The 25,968-nt window shown below is 33.7% G+C and overlaps 1 protein-coding gene and 1 non-coding gene across 2 annotated transcripts in view; one reads left to right on the forward strand and one right to left on the reverse strand.

Annotated features, from left to right (window-relative positions):
* Positions 1–25,968, reverse strand: part of Cntn5 (contactin 5) — a 1,252,743-nt gene that overhangs the window by 195,405 nt on the left and 1,031,370 nt on the right. The gene's annotated exons all lie outside the window — the stretch shown is intronic.
* Positions 8,244–8,374, forward strand: LOC124108788 (small nucleolar RNA SNORA66). The gene has a single exon (XR_006856781.1). It is a non-coding gene; the product is annotated as a small nucleolar RNA SNORA66 (small nucleolar RNA).

A 25,968-nucleotide genomic window follows, 5' to 3' on the forward strand; every position in this document is an offset into this window, starting at 1 on the left:
AAACCAAGCCTCTATAAATGCTGAGCTCTGTATAAGCAACCTTGACATCCAACCTTTCTCTTTGCCAAAGTGCCTTTCCAAGCTGTATTAAACACTCTTTTAAGGCCATAGAATACTCTGTACGTACTTCCTTCATGGCACTTATTACTGTCATGTTGAAATAATTTTTATTTTTTCATCACATTCTTTATTGGTGCGTTATAGTTGTACATATTGATGGGATTTGCTACATATTCGTATATTTACACAATATGACAATATAATTTGGCCAACATCACTCCCCAGCACTTCCCCTCTTCCTCCATACCTCCTACCTTTTCTCTACTGATCTCCCATTGATTTTTAGAAGATCCATTGTCACCTTTTTTCTTTTTCCTCTCTAGCTTCCACATGAGAGAAAACATATGACCCTTAACCTCCTGAGTTTTACTTATTTCACTTAACATGATGATCTCTAGTTTCATCCATTTTCCTGCAAATGTCATAATTTCGTCTTTTCTTTATGGCTGAATAAAATATATACTATATACACACACACACACACACACAATGTGTGTGTGTGTGTGTGTATATATATATATATATATATATATATATATATATATATGTGTGTGTGTGTGTGTGATCTCATATATATTATCACATTTTCTTAATCATTCATCCATTGATGGACATCTAGGCCAGTTTCATAGGTTAACTATTGTGAATTGTGCTGCTAGAAACATGGGTCCACCTGTATCACTGTAATAAAGATGACTTTAATTTTTCAGGATAAATAGTGAGAAGTGGTATAGCTGGGTAATATGGTGGTTTCATGGCTAGTCTTTTCAGGAGCCTCCATTAGCAATTAGGAGAATACAAATCAAAACTACATTGAGATTTCATGGTACAGTATCAGAATGGTAATCTTCAAGAATATAAATAATAATAAATGCTAAAGAGGATGTAGATAAAAAGGAATAGTTTACCCTGTTGGTAGGACTGTAAACTAGTACAGCTGCTATGGAAATCAGTATGAAATAATGTTTCCATATCTCACTTCCTCCAACCTCACCCTGAACTACAAGGCAAGGGTGTGATATTGAAATATGTAGCTTGTCACTGTGATATATATTGTTATGATGTGTTTGTTTCTTGAATCATCCTCTTCTTCTGGCATTCTTTTCAAATATGTGTTCTCCTGCCTTCTGCCTTTCTGATTATTCTTTGTGTCTCCAATTTTAGGTTTTGATATTGTTGCCACCTTATCTATACTCTCTCTTGACAGTCTCTTGCACTTGCTTTGTTTCAACTAATGTCTACATGCCAATCAGTCCAGCCCAGGCTTTTTTCTCAGTTGCCCACTTAATTTAGCCATTTGCAAAACTCATAGATATCCCAACCTTGACATGCCTAAAACTTAATTACTGATTTTCAGCCTCATCCTTTCAGTGCCATTCTTCATTCTGTATTACATCTTAATAAAGAATATACCTCTCCAACTAATTTTTCAGTCCCTCACATTTCCCTGTTAGGTTTACTTCTACCATATACCTGAAAGCCTCCATATTCTCTCCACTACCAGGGTGTTAGTCTGTGCCATTATCTCTAGACTTGTAAAGTACTGAAAGATTTTAGTGATTCCACTTCTGCTTTTGCTTTTCTACAACTCATTTCATTTTACATAAAAGCCAGAGAAAACTTCTTAAATTATAAGATCACATGACTCTCATGCTTAATTTTCTTAACATTGCTCAGATGATAAGTGTTACTCAACCTTTCAAATTTGAAGTTGAGGCTGTCCTTTTAGGTTCCCTATTTTCATTTTCCATTGTGATACCAGAATCACATTAAAACTGATCAATGGCATATAATTCTAACTGTGAAGTCATTGTATATGGAAGATAGAATATGACATTTTCAAATAAATAAGTTACAAAAATCTTGTTTAATTTGCCCAATTTTCTTTGACCAAATCTGTACTTCCTGTGTACAATACTATCTCTTTTTATCCTCTACAAACCATAATCTTTCTTTGCCTTTTCAGGCTATCTAATCTGCTCTGCTCTACATACGTTCATTTCTAAATTGTATCTAGCAGCATGTTTCCTGAACATTATGAAAGCTAACAAAAACCAAGCCAAAACCTGTGATTCTCTGTGTCTTCCAACATAGTTCCAGAAGCATTGTAGATTGTCCCACCACACTGCCTTGCACAACCCTGCTTAAAAAACACAGCTGCCTAATCTTTTGCCACTGGGTATTTTAACCCATGCTCATGATGCCTACCTCATTCCCACCTTAATGTTTGTACATACATTTTTACCTTTGTCCAAAATGTTCTTTGCTGTATTCTTTGCACCACTGACATAAATTGATCTTTCTAGCTTTATTACAAGGTATATGAGGGCAAGGACTATGTTGTGTTTGCAGCTATCACTCTAATGCCCAACATAGTGCCTAGTATACAGTTTTCATTCAAAGAAATGCATTGAATAAATATGCAAATGAATGAGAGAAGCAATGAAGACTAATGCATAAAACATAAGCTTTTGAATGATTGTGGCTTGGAAGCATTTAAAATTTAAGTTTTATGGTTAATTGTCTTTCTTAAATAAAATATGATTTCAATAAAAAAAACTGTGGATTTGGTTTGATGTCTGTGTAGGAACAGGGTACTACTTTTTTTTCTTTGAGAAAAAATTTCACTTGCTTATTTCACTTATGAATATCTTTGGCCCTGAACATATTTGGTCTGTACCAATAGGACAGCATCTGTGGAAATTAGAATATATATTCAATTCACAATTTGTAGCCTAGATTTCTAATTTGGAAAGTTGTAGTAATAAGGGGAAATATAAATTTAGAGTTGTAAAATAGGGATTTTTAATATTCTAATTGTAGGGATCATATATGATTATGAGAACAGAGGTTGAACCTGACAATCATATAATTTTCTTTGATCATATGATAAAAATCCTCTGTCCAATGCAACTGCATAGTCTTTATTTTGTGTGTTTAGGAGGATTTTTTACACTGGTCAATTTATATGCATTTAGAAGGAGCCAAAACAACTTCTATGGCTCCCGAGAAAATCAGAAAATATTCATGCTCAGAGAGTCACATATTTATGTCACTCTTTGGAAAGCCTGATGAAAATGGCTTTAGTCACACTTTTAAGCAACTGCAGTTTTATCTGTGATTACGGTCTCTTTTTTCAGTCTTCAAATGAATTTTGAAGTGATGAGTGTCTGTGCATAAGTATATAAATGGAGGCATAGAAAATGGTCACGGAATGGAAAATGACTTTTACAGATCAGAACTTTGACTGTCTAGATGGTCAGGATTAAGACAAATCTACTTTGAAAAAATATCTTAATTTTTTTTTCAAATTCCAATTGTGAATAGAAATGTGGCCACTGATTGGGTATAGCCACTTTAAAATACAACCTAAAGTGATATAGCTCAGTGTCGGTATATTTTGTAACTCCATCCACCTAACATGCATCCAACCAACTCTCCATCCACCTAACTATTTAGTTACCTTCCAAGTCTGCATGTTTTTTCTGTATACCTACTCAATTCTAGGTACTCTGTAAGTTATTTGATTATAATAACAAACAAGATAAATATTCCTTGGCTTCATTTTCTCTGATGCTTAAGGCTGTAGGAGAGAAATCTTAAGTGAAATTCTTACATAAACATTAACTAACTGAAATTGTAGCAAGTGTTAACAATGGGTCATTACAGAACATCATTAACATGCATGATTAGAGATAGGATTCAACATAGTATTATGTAAGTTCAGATAATTTTTCTCTGTGCCAGTGATATTTTGTTTGAAACCTGTTATTTGGGTCAGAGTGGGCTAAAGGATGGGTAGAAGTAGGGGTGATGGAAAAGTAGGGAGGGATAGCATGTAAAACAGCTCTCTAAGTCAGGATGGGACATGATGCCATTCATTGTAGTTCCCTTTCCATTCCATGCTTCTAGAGGAGCCCCCATTCTTTGGCTTGGGTCTTCCTGAATTTTTTTATACCTGTGCTTCTTGGTTCTGATTACACTGGATCTATAAGGGTAACCCAGAGAAAACTTTTCCAATTTAATGTCATTGGATTAATTTAAGCATGTGAATATATGGTGCTTCTGTTATTGAGAAAGCAAACATGGAGGGAGAACAGATTTAGGAATGAGCCGAGATTATGAATTGAAGTTTGAGGATGTTCCAGTGAGATAGCCAAGTAGAGATGTACAGCATACAAACTGGATATATGGCTGAAGCTGGGAGTACATGTTGGAGTTGGAGATATAAATTTTGGATGATGGATGCATAGATGATAACTTATGTAATAAAAACCATCTGTAGAGGGTATATAAGAAAAGAGAGTCTGGAACTAAGACCGACTATTATTCCTACCCTAAGAAACTCCTCAGTTGATTTTCTTCGCAGTACTTAGAGCCAAGAGTTTTGTTATGTTTTGATGTGGTTATTTTTAGTTACCTATTGAAAAATTTTCCTAGTGACCTCTCCCCTTGCCTCTCATCTTTCTTTCTTTCATATATTCTCCAGATGTGCTGTTTACCTGTCTCTGTTCTCTGAATTTTGTTCCAGGTTCTATAATAATTTTCTTGACATTGTTTATAAGTTTGTGTCCTTATGTTTTCTTATGTAAGATGGCTATTATTTATATTTAAAAGGGGAATATAATAATAAATAGGTAAGAAGAAAGGGGATGTCAATCCTATACTTAAAAGTTTTAAATATCCATTTTTTGAGAGTTTGAGCTGTTGAGTCAGAATTCTGGGCTAAAATTCTTGCTTGCTGTTTTAACCACCCCTGCCTCAGTTTCCACATTTTTATATGGGAATAATTATAGCACTGATCTCAGAGGACTTCTGGAGAAATTAAACAGGAAGTGTGAAGTACATAGAACAAGTACCTGGTGCATGAAAAACACTAAATAAATTCTGGCTATTATTGTAAAGAGAAATAAGAGGACTTGATTTGTAAATCTGCTTGATATGCTCTAAAGACAATTTCCTTTGTAACTCAGTTCTTTGCTGCAGATTCAAATAAAGCTGATTGTGACATGGTAATAGTCAAACATTTATCTAACATCATATGGCATCATAACTAATAATTTAAAAACTGTCTTAAATCAAGTGTGTGCTCAATAAATATTGGCTCATATTTTACTGACCACTGTTGTTTAGGAATATTTTTCTAAACTCATAATATTTCAGCTGAGCAAATCCTTTTTCATTGAATTCTGATCATTCATTGTTATTAACTTGGTGTATGTATCTCTTAAAGTTGGATACTTTCCTCTGTCTTGTATCTCTTCTCTTCTCAAGGTGTGTTGAACTGTATAATTTGTACCTATCACTGCTTCTTGGTTAGAGTACAAAAGCTATATCGCCATTTGCCTTAGGAATTTGGTTGGCCATTGGTTAAATAACACACTTTGAGAAGGATTTTTAAATTAGCAACAAAAACTAATTTAAACATCTAAATGAGCTATTAGCAGTTTAATCATCAAAGAGTTGACATTAACATCAAAGTGTTGACACGAAAGTTCTTTACATTTGATTAGCACAACAACTCACTGTATTCACATTTATTCCACCTAGGAGGTTAAGATGCATTATTTATGATTTTGATTCCTCTCTCTGCATGAAATATTAAGACTCAATAGATAGAAAGATGTAAAGAAAAGTGCTGATTTTCATCTAACAGTAATATAAAAACCTGGTGGCAAAAACATTTCATATTTAAAGGGTAGAAATTGTGATGGAATGATTTATTTACATGATTCCTCATACTTAAAAGCTAGATAGTTAGTTTTTGACAGACTCCTGAAATATGAGGAAAAAAAATGAGTACATTCTCAGGAAAAACACAACCCAGAATAAGAGCACAGTCTTTAACTATACTCAAAGTTACATCAAGGGATAGGTCTCATAAAAGTTATCCACAAATGCCAGCTGAACCCTTGCTCAGGCAGGAGAGCATTAATGGATCAATGTATTAAACAGAGGAACAAACAAAAACACTTTTTAAAAAAGTGACGAAACAGTGTAAAACATGGACTATTGAAGGAATCTTTATAAAAGCCCATATACACCATATTTTTTGTACTATAGCATGCATTCCTGTCTGCTCTTTTTTTTTTTTTTTTTTTGCTCAGTTTTTACCCTGTCCCTGCACCGCTGCAGCAATCCTTTAACACAGATGCCTCAGAACTAGGAAGGTAGGCAAGTGATTGAAGAAGGGAAGGAAAGCAAAAGTTATAAGATTCATTTCTGCCTAATTCATTCCATACTGGGGAGAGTGGTGGTGGGGAAGAACATATTTAGACTATAGTAGTCAGTTTTAAGCTAATACCATATTTTCTCAGAGGATGGAATGTAGGATGAGTGTATGGTAGATATTCCATTTCATATATTATACTGCCAATTTGGTGAGTATCAGAATAAAAAATGTAGACATTTACATCTGATCAGCTATTAATGTTAATATTTTGGTCCTTACATTATTACTTTGGGAATGAATTTTGAATAATGCTCTTTATTTCTCTCATGTCACACATATAACTAATTGCAAAGAAATCTACATTATCTTCAAAACATCTAATATTTGCCCCCAGGATATTTCAAATGCTTGCTTGCTTCCATTCCTGTTTCCTAGAATCTAGTCTCCGCACAGTAGGATGATTTAATATGTGTGTGATAAAGTTTACACTCCAAATACATTCAGGAAAAACATAATTTTCTAGCTTATCCTACTAGTTTTCCTACCACTGCCTCTCCACTCAGACCTCACCTCCTGAGGTTCTCCCTTCACTGCCTAGATTGCCACTGAAGCCCCAACTTATAAACTCTGAACACCCTCCAACCAACTGTAGGCCTTTGCATCAGCTGTTCTCTCTGGATCTTCACCAGACACTGCCATGAGCCCCTCTCATTTACTAAAATCAGTTCTCAAACACAACCTCTCCAGGTTGCCTCCTCTCTTTACCCAAATGTGGTCTCCTCCATCACTGTCCATCCCTGTAACTGCTTTACTTTTCCTCATAATACTTTACTCCATTTGGCTTGATATGTATTTTTTATTGATTTTTGTTTCTCTTCCTGCTAGAATGGGATTTCCATGAAAAGAAAACAAAAAGCTGTTTGTTTTATTTTCCATTATGCTCCTGCACTTAAATCAGTGTCTAATACATGTTAAGTAATCAAACTATAAAATAGTTGTTGAAAAAATACTAAATGAATGTTTATGAAATTACATGTATGCTGAAAATATTAAAAGACATTATAGTAAGTTTAAAATAGGCTTATTTTACATTATACCATTGTATTCTTTTTTAAATTGTAACTTGGGGATATCTATAGTTCTATTCCTTATAGAATATGAGTTTTACATATTCTAAAGTTGTTCACTGTATAGATACTGCTTCAGATTCAGGGCGGAGTTATTCTCATATTCTATTCATTCTAAAATTACTTTTTAATTTAGAGTTGATCACATTTAAAAAGAATAATGTGAAATAAGCTTGACTTGTCACTTTGGCCTTATGGAATTACATAAAATCTACAAATATAAAGTATATTTGAAAATAATCTTTGTTTTTACATTGTCTAAATTGTTCTTAAATTCTTTTTTCCTTTTCTACCAAATATGGCTTTTAGTTATATGTATTACAGTATTGAAAAGCCACAATGGTGCCTATAATATATATGTTGTAATTGTTCTTTTGAATCATGTATATTTTTATATTCCCTGCTTTCCTTGATTACATTAATCCAGCTTCAGGTCCTTTGGATTGATTAAAATCCTCTGAAAAATGGAATTGGAGGAGGAAGAAAAAGTCACTATTAAAAATATTGACACTTTGATCAGTTTAAGTGGAATTAATTGAAGCAACTGACATTCTCTTATACTTTTAATGATGGTATAAATTGTATAATTTCCCTAGAATGCAATTTATCAGTGTATACATTAAAATTAAAATCCTTAACCACATTTTGTTTGATATAGTGACTTTGTTTTTTTTTTTTTTTAAATTGGTTGTTCAAAACATTACAAAGCTCATGATATATCATCTTTCATACATTTGAGTCAATTGGGTTATGAACTCCCATTTTTACCCCAAATACAAATTGCAGAATCACATCGGTTACACACTCACATTTTTACATAATGGCATATTAGTGACTGTTGTATTCTGCTACCTTTCCTATCCCCTACTATCCCTTGAGTCCATGTGCAAACTCAATCACTACCTTACCTGATGTTGTAGAAGCTAGGAGAACCAAACTTGCTAAACTAATCATGGTAACAGACATTTATTAGCCTCAGAAGCTAGTGAGGTGGCCCATTCCATCCAGTACAGTGTAAATACCCGTATTGCTTTTTTTTTATTGACTACCTAAAAGTTAGAGTTGCTTTTTAATCTTTTACACTTTGGTCTATAAATGAAATGAAAAATAATATTTGATTAAGGATTTTTTTCTTTTATTTTTGCATCATGGCAATAGGACAATATAATCTCATCAATGGTGGGGTTTGGGAAAGTGAACTTAAGAACATAAATAAGTACCTGTAATGGAAAGTGGATTATTCAACTTCTGTTTACAAAATCTTTCATCTTTTCAATTGAAATTTAATGTTCCATATCCTATTTAGCTATGATTTGAAAAAATATATTCCTATCCTTTACTTAGTTTTGCAGAAAATAATAAATTAGGATTCCAAGTGAGTATTGAAAAAAAAGGGCAAAGATGGGTGCATAAATATTTCTATCTTAAAATGGCATAGTATAATGAAACACAAAAAAATAATAAAACAAGGTCTTACACTGTCTTTCAATTTTGCTCTGGTTATATTAATTGAGGTGAAAATATACAAAGTTGAATATAAATTATGATCCACTTTTAAACATGTAAATGCATGTTTAAACAAAAGTATATTCATTTAGTGGGAAACAAAACCCAAGTGTTAACATTAATAAGCAGAACTCTTTTATTTTCCTAATTCAGGTATCTTCATGATGATTGTTCTCGTGACAATTTTCAGGCATAAATGCTTTCAGGGCCAGGAGTGATTTCATCTCCTTTAACCCAGAGATAAGATTTGGAACTAAATCAACTTTATCCTTGGTCTCTTCTCATCTGTCTTTTAGTGTTTTCTCTACCTTCCTGCTTTCCTTTTCCTTCCCATTTTGCAGAGTCAATCTTCACAGCAAGAATATGCCTTTTACATATTCTAAAGTTGATCACTATATAGATACTGCTTCAGACTCAGGGCAGAGTTATTCTCATATTCTATTCATCCTAAAATTACTTTTCTAGGAAATGCAGAATTCTAAAGAATAATTCCTTTAGGATGTATTTTTGAGTAATTAATCTTGGACAGCTTAGTAAGAAGTGTTTTGTTGTCTGGTTACTGGTGAAGAGAAGTTGTACTTTTCCAAATAGTAATTTACATGTAAATAGCTATCACCAAATAGCAACAAGAGCATAACAATAATCATGCAGCTGTTTGCATATCATTTGCTTTTTAAGGACCCCCAAGGAGAAACATAAATGAATAACCATGGGCAAACTGATCTATTTTCTTTTGCTATAGGAAAGCTGTATATGTGTCTAGTGTAACCCATTTCCAGCTGAGAACAGAGCAATACTGTGTTTATGCTACTGGACAGTTCCTAGCCAAGCAGAAAAGGGCATAGGATAGTCTCTACAGAGGTTGTGCTCTGCCTCTTATTTGCACAGGAGACCACTCTGTAGCATAAGTAAGTGTTCTTGTCCGGTGGGGGTGAATATGCAAAGAATGTCTTACATCATTTTTTTAAGCCTGTCTTTTAAAAAGGAGATTATTAATAGCTTGCAAACTGACAGTTAATATAGAAATATTTTGTAGTTTATGAAATTTAATACCTATGGCTGACATTTTAAATTTCTATTTTTTCTAGATATACAATATAATTTGAAACTATATATATACAGAACAATATGTGCATAATGCTTTTTAGTTACTAAAAGCTATTTCCATGTCTATTTTATAATTTTTAAATATACATTCTTAATAATTACACACAAGAAACATTTTATAACAAGATAGATATTCTTGAAGAAAAGAAACACATTCTAACCATTAAAATAACTTATTGTATTCAAAAGCCTTTGAATATGGTGAATTCTGTCAACCTTGTATGGTCAGGTAATTGGGTAAACCATAAAATATGACACTAATATAAAATCAGTTTCCAAAATGAAAAAGATGTACTAGTTAAAATTCAAAGTAATTACAAATCCTCATTAACTCAGCCCAGCTGAAGACAATAGATAAGTCTAAAATGCTGCCTGGCTTCAAATCAATCCCTTGTTATTAAATAGTTTGCGACCAGTAATTTATTATTGACTCAAAGAGTCATTTCAGTTTTACATGAATGTTTTTTTTTTTTAATTTCTATGTCCAAAAAATAAGAGACAGTTATGTTTAGAAGACACTAAGATCTAATGAAAAGTACTGTCTTTACACTGGCCTTTCACGTCTTTGGTATTGATTACAAGACATTCAGAATCATTCAGAAGGTCAGCAGCTTTCATTCTCCTACAACGAGCAGCAGTGTAGTTCAATGGGAATGAGAAAATCTTGTGTGCAATTCCCCAAAACCTCCATTCAGCAATATAATTATATGAGTAAATTTAGTTATTTTAAAAGCACATAATATATGTAAAAGTAATACATATTTTAAAGACAGCTACCATATTTATCTCAGACCGTGACTCTGACGAGTTAGATTTCATCTTCAATTTTAACAAACCTTTGTAAATAGAGTTATTATCCTGCCCATTACAAGGATGAGGAATAAAACCTTGAGTTTCATTCAATAAGTTAGATAAATTTCCCCAGTTCAAACTGAATTCACAATAAGATTCAATTACATAGCTTACATCAATCTCACAGAGCAAGTCAGGATCTCCTATGTAGTCCATCTAATAATGAGACAATATGTATTGTCTTCTGACTCTGAAGCCCTCCTTTAGTTGACACATTCACTTATTTATTCAGGTGAATAATATTCATTTATTGAATAACTAGCAGATTTTGTGTTAAATAAAGTATGCATGCAACATGCACTTTTGTGTTGAAATAGAACACCATTTGAAAAGAAAGTCTGCAAAAGTTAGTGTACTGATTTTTTTTTTAAATAGGATTAGACTTCCAGGTATTCTTAAGTTTTATATTTCTCAAACCTAGTACATAGCTGCATGTGCTATGCCCATCACAAAGAGATTTTCAGATGGTAGACAAGACTTTACTAGCATGAGATATTGGAGGTGACATTGGGCAGAGGGATTGATATTGGTTGAGTATATACTATGTGGTAGACATTTTAGATGTACTAACTATTTCATGTAATTGTCTCAGAAATACTTTTTGGGGGGAATGGATATTATCAGGCCAGGAGACTACATGTTTAGTGTTTAGGGATTTTTAGTTTCTTGAGCCTGTAATTTTTGACATAAATAAGCTAATACAATCATAAAGTAGTGGCAGATGGAAATAGCATTATTTATTGCCACCATTTTGTATGAGAGGAACTTTCTGTTCAGAGAAGTGATTCACTCAAGGTCACAAAGTAAATCAGTGCTCAAACTATATTGAGACATAGTAGAACCCAGGTTTTGGAATCCTATCCCCAAATTGGTTTTGGGCAATGGTTATCAGTGGTTTTAATAGGCACACAATATTCTTGTTTAAAATCTATTGTGTTTTCAGAAGTAACATAGCAGGTCTTTCTCTCCAAGAAAACAAGCATGCACTTATCTCTGTATTTCTTGCTTCTTTTATCCCCCTCCTCCCCTGCCACCCACTACAAGTTCAGTGGAAGAAGTAGGGCTGGCCATGTGACTTTGATGGACACATTTACTGGCTGGAAAGAAGTCAGAGAAGCTGAGAATTTCTTCACCTGCCACCTGTGATGTGCTTTCAAGGCAGGCAATTCAATTTACACTATTATCCCAAAAGAGCTTCTTGGAAGCTGTTATCCAGTATTTCATTTGCTTTGCTATGTGCCAATGCAATCTTTTTAAAGTAAGTTTAATTCCTGTATTTTGCTTCCTATCAGCCATTCAAACTTGCAAGAAGAAATGTGAAAAAATCTACATATGAATAATACAAGACCTGCCTAAAGATGAGATTAGTCAAGAATATATTAGGAATAAAAATATAAATATATTCCCATTATACAAAGAAAAATGCAATTATAATAGGTAATTATATTTCTTTCTATTTAGTTCTCAGAAGTCATTTTTAAAAATAGTTTAAAACAAACGAACAAACAAACTGGGTTTACACTCTTCTCTCTTCTCAGGGAACCAAGGTTCATAACAAAGTTTTCTTTTCAAAAATTTCCTCTGATAATCAAGCCAATGATCAGTGATATCTGAATATACTGTGCTTGCAATCTTCTAAGTCCAGTTTAAAACTGTTGAACATTTTTTAATTATATAGGACATCTTCCATGTTTCATGGGTGTTTACAAGTTGCAATTGTCTAACATAAATATAAGTGTGACTTCTTTTGGTTTTGCTTTTGCCCTTGGCAAGGTAAAATGTAGAATATGTTTTCTCTATTTTGAAAACTGCTCTTCATAGAATGAAATATGGCTGAATTATGCTGACCTAGCACTCAGAGGGACTGATACTCCTATCTCTGTGTGCTGCTATGGATGGATTCCAAATGTGACTTTTTGGAATAAGAACAATTCATGCCTGGAGCTCAAGCTTGGGTCAGATGCCAAGAGGTTTAACTGTTATACTGGTTTAGAGATTGTCTTAAGGTACCAGAAGAATGGAAGATCAGCCAGAGGTTGCTCTATTTCAGAACCAGAAATGGCTTCAGACAGATTCATTTGACACATTGTCTTCTTTATCCCTTTTGCAATCACTGACTGAATTTTTCATATGAATGGTTTGAGGTAATATGTGAATATAGAATCAGATATTTTTCTTTATTTAAACCTTTCTGGCTTTTACAGAGGTTTTTTGGCTTCTGAGTTTCAAAAATAAAAATACTTTATAATATTATCCAAAAATAATATCTAAATTTCCACTTAAAATTTTAGTTCATGTATACAGCAACGGATAAAACAATGTCTCAAATTCCACTAAAATTATATGATTTAAAAAATCACAATATAATTTAAAAATATTTATCTTTCATCAAAATATTGTTGATGTAAACTGAGACTATGGTCTTTTTTTTTCCAAAAAGTAATTTTTAAAACTTTGGGGAAACTGAGATAGAAGCATCCTATTTCACTGACCCAACTTCTTTTTGGAATAAGAACAATTATTGCAAAAATAATTGGAATTACAACCTCTTTGCTACATTAATATGTGGTGAACATTTCTACCTAGGATTTGCCAGATTGATGCAAGAAACAACATGCTTTGAAATATATTTCTTAATATCTCTCAAGTTTTCTTAATTCTTTATTCTAGGAACAGCACATATAGTCACCACTCAATAAATGTTTTCTGCCACTAGAACAGTGGAATATTCATGATTTTTATTTTAAAATTGTTTTTATTAGTGCATTATAGTTATACATAATAGTTGAGTTCATTTCAGCATAATCATACACGTATGGAATTTACTTTGCTCCATTTCAACCCCCAGTGGCTCCTCTTCATCCCCTGCTCCCACTCTACTGTATTTTGTTTGCTGCTGTTGTTTTGTTAACTGGTACTTTATAGTACATAAAAAGGTAGAATTCACTGTGGTATATTTATATATGTACATAGTGTGATTTTTTGTCAAATTCATCCCACATTCCCTCTCCTTTCCTGTCCCTCCTCTATTCCCCTCCATCTCCTTCCTCCAGTCTACTGATCTTCTCTCTATCCTTCTGAGATTCCACCCCTATACGCCCCACCCCCAATCAACCCTATTAGTTGATAGAAACAACAACAACAAAAAAAAAAATACAGCATGTATTGGCTCTACCAGAAAAGCATGGCAATAATCAAAGCCATTATGCTAATAAACTAAAACTAACCTGAATTTATAGACTGGAGTCCTTAGGATGCAATCAGGATATGCAACAATAATTAGAGCTTTATTTCTTACTCTAAACCTATAGCAGTCTATAAAATTCACTTGGTTCCACTCTGAGATTTGACCACTGGAGAAGAGGTGGTTCCAGACAAATGACTGGTGGTAGAGATTGATGGTATAAGTACTGCCCAGTAAGGGAGACAGAGTATCTAATATCCACAATGAATGCTATCAGTGCTGTCCAGTAATGGTGGATGGAGTGGAGTGGCCCTTATAAAGTGAGACAAAAAGCTGGGCAGCCCTTATCTGTCTTTGTAAAAGCATGATAAGCATCAGTATGTACTTCACAGATCAGTTGTGATGAGTAAATCTATTAATTTATAAGCACTAAGCAGAGTCGCTGGCACAAAGTGAATGCTCATTGTTTGTTTAATGAATGGAAGAGATGACATGTGAACTGATTCTAGAAGAGTGAGAGGGAAATTGCTAAATGGGAAAAAGAGGGATAGTGCTCTAAATTTTAAAGAATAGAGCATTTCTCAAGAACTAAAAAAATTCAGGCAGAAGGAAGGAACTACTATAAGAAGAAGCTAAAAAGTCCCAGGTTTGAAGAACTTTTTACATACTGTACAATGCAGTTTAAACAACAAGCAATGGAGGGCCACTGACATTTTCTAATGATGTGATAATCTATCAAGTCAAAATTATATGAAAGAGATAAGAAATTTAAATGTGATATAATTTTTAAAACATCAAGTTACTTAATGATGAAAATATTTTAAAATTCCTTCTCCCACAAACTGTTTTGACTATCTTTTAAAACTGATGTTTCAATATATTTTACAAATGCAGGTAAATAGAATTGGACTGATAGCAGCAAAAATGTTATAATTTTCAGATCAATTACAGATTGCAGGTTCAGAATCCATGACTATGAATTGCCAAAATCTTTCCTTGAGTTTATTCACAGAAATAATCTCAAGGAAAAAAATCTTTGATCTGTATATTATGTTTCCAATCAGACTTTGATGCTTCACTAATACAGTAATATCTATTTTTGATCTCATGCAATGGAGCAAAACTTAGTAGTTTTGTTTTAGATTGCTAAAAAAATAAAACCTTGGATACATGACTGACAAATAAATACTCTTACCCATAATTCACACAGTTAGTGGTGGAACTTGGCTGATACTTCCATGGATGGCACTTTTAGACAGACCAAGAGCAACATATCCAAGAGACATGTAAGGGTAGAGGTGTAGCCTCAAACAACCATACTTAAAAGTTGTATAGTTGTATAAATGGTAAGTCTCAGAAATCCCCTCCTTTGGCACTCATGTGGTGATGACACAATTCCAGATATATTCTAAAAGGTTCAAATTGAAATCAACTGAATTGTACATATGTGGAAGCTTTTAAACTTGCAAAGAAACAAGACCTGGGAAGCTGACATATGTTTTGCAAATCAATTAGAAGCAATGTGAGATATTTATATTGGTGTCAGATTTGCAGAAAGCTGTATACAGAACTATAGAAGTGTACTATTTATTATGACAGAAATACGGCCCAAGTGGATTAAAAAGGAGGAAAGAAGTGTGAAATTCACAAACTGATTTTGTACTCAAAATAATTTTAGCACCAAAAAAGCATTTAATATTATGACTTTTCTGAGTAATACTCCTGCAGTGACAAGACCCCCTTTCACCATGACCCTCATCCCATTAAATAAATTTTAATTAGCACTAAGGCTCTGAATGTTGAGTTTTGGTGTTAGCACTTCCAAACTTTCATTCGTGACCTTAAAGACATAAGATCCTTCTTAGGTACATGGAGATATAGTGTGCTGTTAATAGTGCACTATACCAGTGACATTGGTCTTTTATTTATCAACTTAATCATCAATTAATTGTCAACCAAATATTTAGTTCTTCAGTGGCATTGCCACTGCCAGGTGCTCAGTTTGCTTATTGTGTTGGACAGCACAAATGCAGACTATTGCATTGATCATAGCAATTATCTATTGAATAGCACTAGAAAGAGGATTAGATTTGATTTTAATAATGAAAGATTAAACAAAGTTAAATAAAAAAATATAGTCCTCTACATTTTTCTCTATTAGTATTATCTTTTATTAAGATGTTTGATGAGAAGGAAGTATAGATGATGGTATTTTAATTTTTTCTTTCTTTAAAAATTTTTTTTTTTTTTTGGTGGACACAATACCTTTATTTTCATGTGGTGCTGAGGATCAAACCTAATGCCTCACACATGCTAGGTGAATGCTCCACTGTTGAGCCACAACTCCAGCCCTCATATACACGTGTGTGTGTGTGTGTATGTGTGTTTATATATATAAAAGAGAGAGAGACACAGACAGATAGACACTCCGAACATTGCTGTCCTCTTAAGTTTTTAGTCAGGTAATCTTTTCTCCCTTTAATTATATAATTTTATACTTATCTTAAAAGTATGTCATAGCCATATGTTTGAAACTTTCACTTCTTCTTTATCTTTAAACTTAATTGTGCCATTTGATAAATCTCAAAATGGGTCCACTGGTTCTATGTAAAGAAATAAAAGCCATGCCTCTCTCTATCCTTTCTTATTTTCATTACCCTGGTTTAAGGAATGAAAATGTGAGTGTTTAAGTCTCATAATGCCATACAAAGAAGTTAAATGTGACAAGTATCCTACCACAGCTCTGAGTGGGTATCAGAAAACTACAGCTCTAACACTGGACTAATTTAGAATAAACTAAGATAATGTGGGAATGCTTATTTCATCTATGATAATTAGTAGTAAGAATCATTAATTCATTTTTTGTTTTAGAGAGAATTTTTTCATATTTATTTTTTAATTTTCGGCGGACACAAGATCTTTGTATGTGGTGCTGAGGATCGAACCTGGGCCGCACGTATGCCAGGCGAGTGCGCTACCACTTGAGCCACATCCCCAGCCCAATAATTCATGTTTTAAAATAGAATTTATTTACTATTGTCAGTGTGTATATCATCAGATTTATGCACCAGAACGAAGTAGATAATAAACTTTTAATATTAGTATGTATTATAGGACTAGGGATGTAGCTCAGTGGTATGGTACTTGCCTAGCATGTGCAAGGTCTGGGTTCGATTATGAAAACTACAGAAAACAAACAAACAAACAAACCCTTATTACCCATATGGTTTGGATGAAGTCTTGGTCTTCATTGAAGTAATGTCCAGAGGTGTAGCTTTTTGGAAGTGATGGGTGCAAACCTCATCAGAGGATATGAATGGATGACTGAGAGGAAAGGTACACTATGGGGCATGGTTGAGGAAAGAAGGTCACTGGGGGCATTCCCTTGGGGACTGTATCTTGTCCCTGCTTCCCCTCTCCAACTCTACTTTCTGGCTACCATAAGTTGGGCAGCTTTCCCATACCACACCCCTTCCACCATGATGTTCTGCCTCACTGCAGGCCCAAAGCAATAGAGCCAGAGACCATGAAGTGAAACCTCTGAAACCCTGAGCCAAAAATAAACTTTTCCTCCTCTCATTTGTTCTTGTGAGGGATTTTGGTCTCAAAAAAAGCTAACACACTGTCTAAAAACCACAAGGGATTTTCCCCCCCTCATTCCTGAACATATTCATTGAAGAGTAGCTCCATGCCATGCTGGCTTCTGTGTACATGCTTTTGCCCTAGTCTTGGTGGCCCATGTCAATTTTGGTGGCAAATAGATGAGAACATGGCAAAGCAGTATGGCTATTAAAACACCTATTCAGAAGTCACCCAGGCACTTGCCCCTCATATTTTATTCATTGGCTAAAGCAAGTCATGTGGCCTCACCTGACTTCAAGTCATCAGGGAGTTGCAGTCTCTCTATGAGCTAAGAAGGATAGAGGCATAGAGTATTTATGAACCTCATAGTCACTACTGCAGAGGGAATGGAGCATTTTAGGAAATATATCACTGTACAACTTTGGTAGAAAACAAGAAAGAGATAAGAAGCTATTGAGTTTATCAGACATAGAAAGATAAAAGACTAAGTTTCCACTTATATAAATAATCTAAAATAGTCAAGTTTATAAAAATCAAATAATTAAATGGATGTTACTAAGGGCTTGGGTAAGGGGAGGCAGGGAATTATGTATCTATAGGCATACCTTTTCAGTTACACAAGATGAATAAGCTCGAGCGATCTTCTGTACTACATTGTACCTATAGTCAACAATCATGAATTATCTATTTACACTGTGTAAGAGGGCAGATTGCAAGTTAAGTGTTCTTACTACAATAAAATGAAAATAAAAATTATTTCACTGATAAAAGACACTGCAAGAAAGAAAAAGATAATAATATAACATTGCTTGGGTAAACGGAGATACTATTCTTGCCTGCTCTGTTAGATAATGAATAATAGAATGAGACTGAGGATGTTAAACTCTTAACTATGAAGAAACCTTTCATTCTGACAACTGCTTCAGGGACAAATATACGTCTTGTTGCCATGCCCCTGGATCACAAAGATAATGTGGTTGGCTGATATTCTATCCTGTCTTTTTGAGATTTTGCCTCATCAGTATTTTATTCAGTCTCTCTGTCCTTGGAATTTTGTCACATTCTAAAGTGAATTGCTAACTGAATAATTTAACTGAAACTGAAAGTGGCACCTGTTATTTAAATACTTCCGGGGTTGAGTTCCTTAGGAATGCTTGGAATGTACTGGCACCAGTACAGTTTAAACATGGTCCCACAAAATACTCCCCAATATCTGACCTTGGGTATCATTCATAACCATTCTTGGTATTGACAGGTCCCACATTAAATCTAATGTATTTCTCTTTCTTCCCCAGCTTCCCCTGTTAGTTTACCAATATAACTATATTGAGTTACAAAAGAGAGATAGGGTTACAGATTTTCTTTGGCCTTACATTTCTTATATTGAAGCTTTGTGAAGAGCTACTCTCATAAAGGATAGGGCTTGAAATATCCTGTAATTCACTGCTCAGTGGGTCGTTGCACTTTCAGGAGCATATGCACAAATACTGAAAGCTAAGAAAATAGCATCATTGGTGCTACTGGAGTCTAATGATTTTCTAATAAAACATCCCAGACTGAAGTGATATCAAATCCCCCATTTCAGTGTTGCTATAGTAAATGGTAGTCCTGACCCAGAGCTTCTGTCAGTCTCTGATTCTGAAGATGCAATCAGATTTGTCACTGGGCATTAATTAAACACAAAGCCCTTCAAGGTACTATTTACAAACAACTATAAGTAATTTTTTTCTCCTACTATAGAAAATTAGTCTCTATTATGGGTTGAAAATTACATTAAGAACATTTTCGTTATAGATTATATGGTCTAGAAATAGTTTGCTCCTTTTTCTTCTCTAATGTATTTTATGACATCTAATGAGAAAACTCATCTCTAAGCTTATGTTTTCATTATGAACTTGAATACATATTGCTTTTAGAAAATTCAGAGCATAGTTTAAGCCTGTATCAAGAAAAATAATAATTCCATATTATAGGAACATTTCAATTTGGCTAAGACTTTTTATAATTGCACTTAAAATGCTACATTTAGTCTGTTTGGTAGTTTTGTTCAAGTAATGTTACTTTGTAAACTGAATGCCATCATACAATTTCATTAAATGCCCCCAAATGCAGCATGTTTTCTTAAATTGCTAGTATTTATAAAGAAAATTCTGTTCAGCTTTTGTTTTACCATTCTATTCCAACTGCTATAATACGGACATGAATGATCTGACTCCAAAGCTAATGATAAAGAAGAAATTAATTCCTTGGATCCTATCATGAAGATGAAAAAGCAGATTTTACATTTCTCTGCATATCTTGTGCTTTTAAGTTGTGCCCTTGCTACTTTTTGTCTTTGTCTCTGAATGCTCATTTGAATAGTAAAACCTATGTGAAATAAGTTGAACTCTGTACTATCATTTTTTCTTTCTTATTAATAGAATTATTGAGTCAAAATTAGCTAGTAATTTTGTTAGTAAAAAAAAAAAATTATAGGAGTGTCCAGAGCCAGGGTCATTTCAACAAGTAAATAGAAAAAAGAATTGACCAGTGACCCCAAGAGTGTGTTTTCCAGTGTTCTTAAAATACTATCATTGAGGGATTCATTCTTTTCCCTGAAAATCATCCTAGTGCTCTTTGTGATTTTATTTTATAGTGTGCTTTTTCTTAGTGGTGAGAGGCCACAGTCACATGTCATTACTGTACAGCGGAGAATTGAGAATTGGGTCAAGGGTGTTGAAATATCAGTATAAAAGGATAAGAAGTCTTTCTTATCATTTTTTTTCCTAAAGCCAGTTCTGACTATGATAATTCTGTGTAATAAACATAGAGCCATTATGTTGCCAGATTATTTTAATCTTCTACATAGTAGTGTGTTACTAATTGCAAATTATTGAACTTTAATATGAATGGCATATACTGGTAAGGAAATGTACATTTTCTATACACATACTAGTTGTGGGGTTGGTCAGTTTACATATATAATAATTCAAAATTAATCAAAATAGTTAATATGTCACAAAAGAAGAATAGAAGACATTATAAGAATATATAATAGCAAATTCAAGAAGCTTAAGAGGACATATTAGAAGGATCGAAGGAGAAAGAATTTCAAACATTAATTTTTGTACCCACACTGCTTGTTTTTATAGGATTTTGATAGAACTAAGGGAAGGAGTACTATATGTATTTTTTACGTTCACTTAGTAAGTACATATTGAAGCTTTTACTGAAAATACATTTCCCATTTGAGCCTCTCATTCACTCTCAGCCATCTCTCCCACACCTGTTAGTCCAGTGATGTCTTCATGAAGCCAAATTATACACAGAATTTTATTAATTATTTTGCTGTATAGCATTGACCCCATTGCATTCTATCCAACCTCAAAACACGTTAGACACTACTAGAAAACCTACAAAGTGTTCCTGTTCTCCATAAGATCAAGCATAGTCCTCAACCTGGCTTTTAGGGAGCCCAAATTGTGATCACAAACTCTTTTCCTAATCTTTGCTTTATTTGTACACAAATCTTCATTTCCAGTCAAGTTTATCAAGAGTGCTCTTTACTAATACTGCTTAGCCTTCTCTTCACTGGAAAACATCTCCTACTCTTCTTCACTAGGGTCAATCCTACTCAGTTTTCCAGGTTTCACATAAAATAAACTTCCTTTCCTATGAAATATGCTGTATTACTTTTATAAATAGTTAGGCATTAAATACACAATCATACATGTATGTATATGTACATTATTGCTTATATGTTAAATTATATTTATATGCATATATATCACTAAATTATTTGATCTTTGAAAATTAAAAAAAAATGTTTTATAAACTCTATTGTTTTATATGTAAGTTTTTCACACAATTTTGTTGGTGAATGTTTTTGTGTTAATAGAGGGGAAAAGCAACAGAAATTACCAATGATCCAATGACAGTGGTATACTTCAACCCATCTATATAATAAATTTTTTTGTTTGGTTTTCATCAGCCTTTAATTCAGTTCTTAAAATTGCCTGTCAGTATGGTTTCCAAACATTTATTAGATTCTATGTACTTTGGCCTAATTTTAGGAACCACTGAGATGTTTAGATTAAAAAACACACACACATAAAACTCTAGCTGCAACATCTGGAAACAAGCCTTCAATTCCATAATCTAGTGCACCCTGGGATTTGCTGGAATTGTCATAATTAGAATATTTTAATATTGTTCATACCATGAAGTTTTTTCATTAAGTCTATTGACCTCATGCTAAGATAAAAATTATTTTTAATAAATAATAATTTATCTACCAGTTATCAGAAACTTTTATATTTTACACTAGTGGCTTTTATTTTCCTCAAAATCTGCAGGATATCTGGCATAAAGGAAATAAAATGCTAATTTACTAAGAAGTATGTAAGCAAGACAGGAATGAGGGAAAAGTGGTCTTGGGGATACTTTTATTAGTCTAAGTTTATTATTAGTCTACTTTGTTAATGTCTAAGCTATGTTCACAAAATAATTATTCCAAGTACACTTCTAAAAACTACTAAATCTGTTTTTTTTTTTTTTTAAACTTTTAGACTTAGGCATAAATATGACAGTAGTTAATGTGTTCCAAATGCCAAAAAATTAAATTGTTTGAATTGACTTATCTTTAGAGATAGTCAAAGATTTTCCTCCAAAGTAAAATGTTATATAGAATATTTCACATGTTTTTGACAACAGTAGGATCTTTGCTTTCACACTGTTTGGATGGGGACATCATTTTATTCAAACAAACACTATGTCACCTTATGATGAAAGCGGGGGGCGGGGGTGACAGACAGACATGCATTATTTTATTTTTCTTGTTACCAGAAATAATTTAAGGTGATGTTATGAACAAATACCTATGGTCAAATATGGATAGCCTCACTATCTTCTAAACAAATGTATTTCATTGTTATACATTCAGGCAGCAATAGATGGTATTTTTTTTTTTGGGGGGGGGTCAGGCTGGTTTAAAACAAATGATGTTCAATTTAAACTGCAAGTTTACTTAATATACCGGTTCAAGTATATATGCTCTTGTTTCTTAAGCTCTAATTATATAGTTTTCTTCAAATATTTTACATATTTTTTTCCTACCATTTCTGCCAAATGCCCAAATTCAAGGAAAGTTAATCTTTGGTAAGGCATTACAGAGAGAATTTCACATCACACAGTCTGCTATTCTCTGATTTCCTGGCACTTAGGTGTGACTAGTAGAGTGGAAGTGAATATGGCAACTACTACTCCAGGTATGGTCCATTAAAACCCCCATTCTATTTTCCTTATTATGAATTGATGCAAAGATAGCAGCTGCACAACTTACAAGACCTGAGTCCCTGATTCCCTCTTTGCAAGACAGCCACCATCTGATTAGCAACACTGGTTTGAGCTTTATATGAGCTGATAATCATATTCATTAATGGTGAGCCTTGTGATTCCATTAAAAAGCATACTTGGTGCATAATCAAGCATTACTGTTCCACTATAAAGTATAGCCAAATGTTGTGAGAGAGAGATTGACTAGGAGATGTTTCTCTTTAGAGAATGTGAATGTCTTAAAAATTTACCTTGAAGCATGAGGATGTGCTGCTGCATGAATGTTGGACACTTCTTAGAAATGCAAAGGTCTGGCTGTGAGCTTTTTGGCTTGAGTTGGAACCAGAACACTAAACGGGGAGTGGAAGGGCTGAAAGGCCTGGAAGGGTGGACCTGCCTGCATAGTGTATTCAATAGAGGGAAGGAAAAGCAGGAAGGAGGCCAAATAGAAATAATTTCTGAATATTCAAAAGGCCGACTCAGAACATCAGGTGATACAGTGGGAAAAGTGTCATGTTTATGATCTTATAGCATAAGTCCTTTCTCATAATGGATTGTACCTGTAAATATTTCATACCTTCTGCAAGATTTGAGGAGACCATAAACCAGTGAACACTTCAAGCTGTGAGCTGTGTTTCTGCTATGAAGGTACAGAAGTATGAAAGTTGTTCCAGAAGACAAGCATCCTCAGGCATTCTCAGATTTACTGAAAATCTCATAGGGGTCATAATTTGCTTCTTGCTTACAAAGGAAGCACTGTGTCTCTGGCCATAGTGGTGCAACATATTTCTCTGACTTAAATCTCAGCCTGTGTATATTTCTTAGAAACTGCTAAAACCTAGATGTTCTGCTGCCTGGAATCTTTTTCATGACAGGAAGCTGATAGAAACTGATGAAGTCAAAATAACTCCTTTGTTCTAGTCTCTCCCCCTCCCTTAGCAGCAGATTAACCCTGGGGAAGATGACCTAATCCTTTTGGTTTAAGTAATCATTTTGAATAGTTAGCCCCTGAGTGTTTCTCTATGGCCATTTAGGCAGTATGAAACCTACTTTCCAGTTGCTATGAAGAGGATATCTGCTTCAATCAATGCAATACACACTGTCCTGCCTATAGTTATGGGACTACTGCAAGACGACTTCCTTCTCTAATTTTATTGACTAGTGTAAAGTAGTATCTTGCCTTCTAGTTCTTGTGAAACATAATGTGAAGATTCTAGGATACAGATATGAACACTTACACAGGAGAAAACAGGGAAATAAATACATGATCAGGTTGTAGAACAATACTATGAATGGCTAAATTAGCAAATTCAGGTACAAAACTGGTAGAGATAAGATACAGTAGTATTACAGGGTTCATCTAGATGCACATTATCACTCATCGATTCTCCTCAATGAAAAACCCCTGATAGTATACTTGTCTACTCATCTGTGTAATCTATTTAGTTGACAGTTGCCTTTATCTAAGGATAAATACTGTTAACACTTCACTATATTTTTTCCTTTAATATAATCAGGATTGAGTTGATGACATATGTAAAGTGTCTAGTCCAATTCTTTGTTTCTAGTGAGTATCCATCCAAAGATGTTATATATGATTATTTGTTCTGTAACTTGCTGTTCTGATACTTAACTATACTAAACACCTGAAAGCTATTCTTTTTAAAAAGTGACATTTTTTTCTGCCTTGTCTGCTCTGTTTGTTTTTTGAAAATAAAGGGTGAGAAGCCATTAATTGCACATTTTTCAGTTCTATTTAACAAAATAAATTAAATTATAAAATAAATTTCATGACTTGGAAAATATTTCCACAATTTCAACTTACTTTTTAATTTCAATCTTTATATTTATCTGCTCTAAGTTAAAGATCCCTGTAACCTATGAAAGTTGTTGAGTGTCAGTCCAGGGCTATTCACATTTCAAAAGACTTTCTAGTAGAAATTTTCCCCAAATTGAAGAGGTGGTAATTATAGCTTCTGTTTCCATTGTAGCATCTATAGGCACTGCTAGGTAGAGTACAAGTAATTAAAATAGACTCTATTCTTCAACCCCACACTGACTGGAGCAAAGTAGGATTTATAGGATTATAGGAGCTTCTTCCAAAGGTGAAGAGGTTCATGGATGAAACACCCAGCACAGTGCAGAACAGTGTTATTAAAAATGAGTTTTCAAAGTAAAAGGAAATAGCTACATCAAACTTCACCTCATCGAGGCAAGGTTAGAGTGCTATAAACCCTTGGAATGCTTTTTTTTCCCCCTGGCTTTAACAAGAAAAATATAATAAGTGTTCAAATTTCCATTACAAGGTTGTCAGAGCAAAATTAGTACATGATGCACTCCAAGACATGGATTGTTCAGAATTTACCGATGCGTGAAATCAGAATTAGGCAAAACGCTAGAATCAGGAGGAAAACTGGCAAAGACTCATTTGTAACTACTGAAGTGTCAACAACAATATTAACATTTTTAACAGGTTTTAAGTTTAAGGTAAATCTACAGGGCATTAGGAATGTACACATGCTAATTACTCTTGCTTATTGATTGGCAGCTATTACTCACATTTAAAAAGATCTCACTTTAAAAATAAAACATGGATTAAAAAATAGTGTACAGCACATGTGCAGAATGAGTTGAAGGTATCTGACTCAGTGGCCTTATCTTCACGTTTGTTTAATCAGAAGTTAGAGCTGGAAGCCCAAGTGTGTTATTTCAGATCAAAGGGAAATGACATCTAGAAATGAAGTAAATTGTCAAGGAAGCTATGGGGGAATTCTTATATTGAGTGAGAGTAAGTCCCATTTAAACCTCAAGATGTGATTGTTCTGTGTCTTGTCCAAATTCTCACAGCTAGTTAGAAACAGAATTCACATTTCCTAATTAATCACACCATTTAGTGCTAATGTGCAGATTGCTGGTAACAGACAAGTAATGTCACTTACAATGACCAGCAGTAACTGGCACTAATTAACTGGAATCCTTCCCTCTTTATACCCCTGGAAAAATAAAACATACAAAAATATAAATTTTAGTAATATCTCATAGTGAAAGTGTTTTAACAATTTCCC

The sequence above is a fragment of the Marmota monax genome, unplaced genomic scaffold (genome assembly GCF_021218885.2).
Source record: "Marmota monax isolate L192 unplaced genomic scaffold, Marmota_monax_Labrador192_F-V1.1 WCK01_AAM20220418_F8-fsc00045, whole genome shotgun sequence".
Classification (NCBI taxonomy): domain Eukaryota; kingdom Metazoa; phylum Chordata; class Mammalia; order Rodentia; family Sciuridae; genus Marmota; species Marmota monax.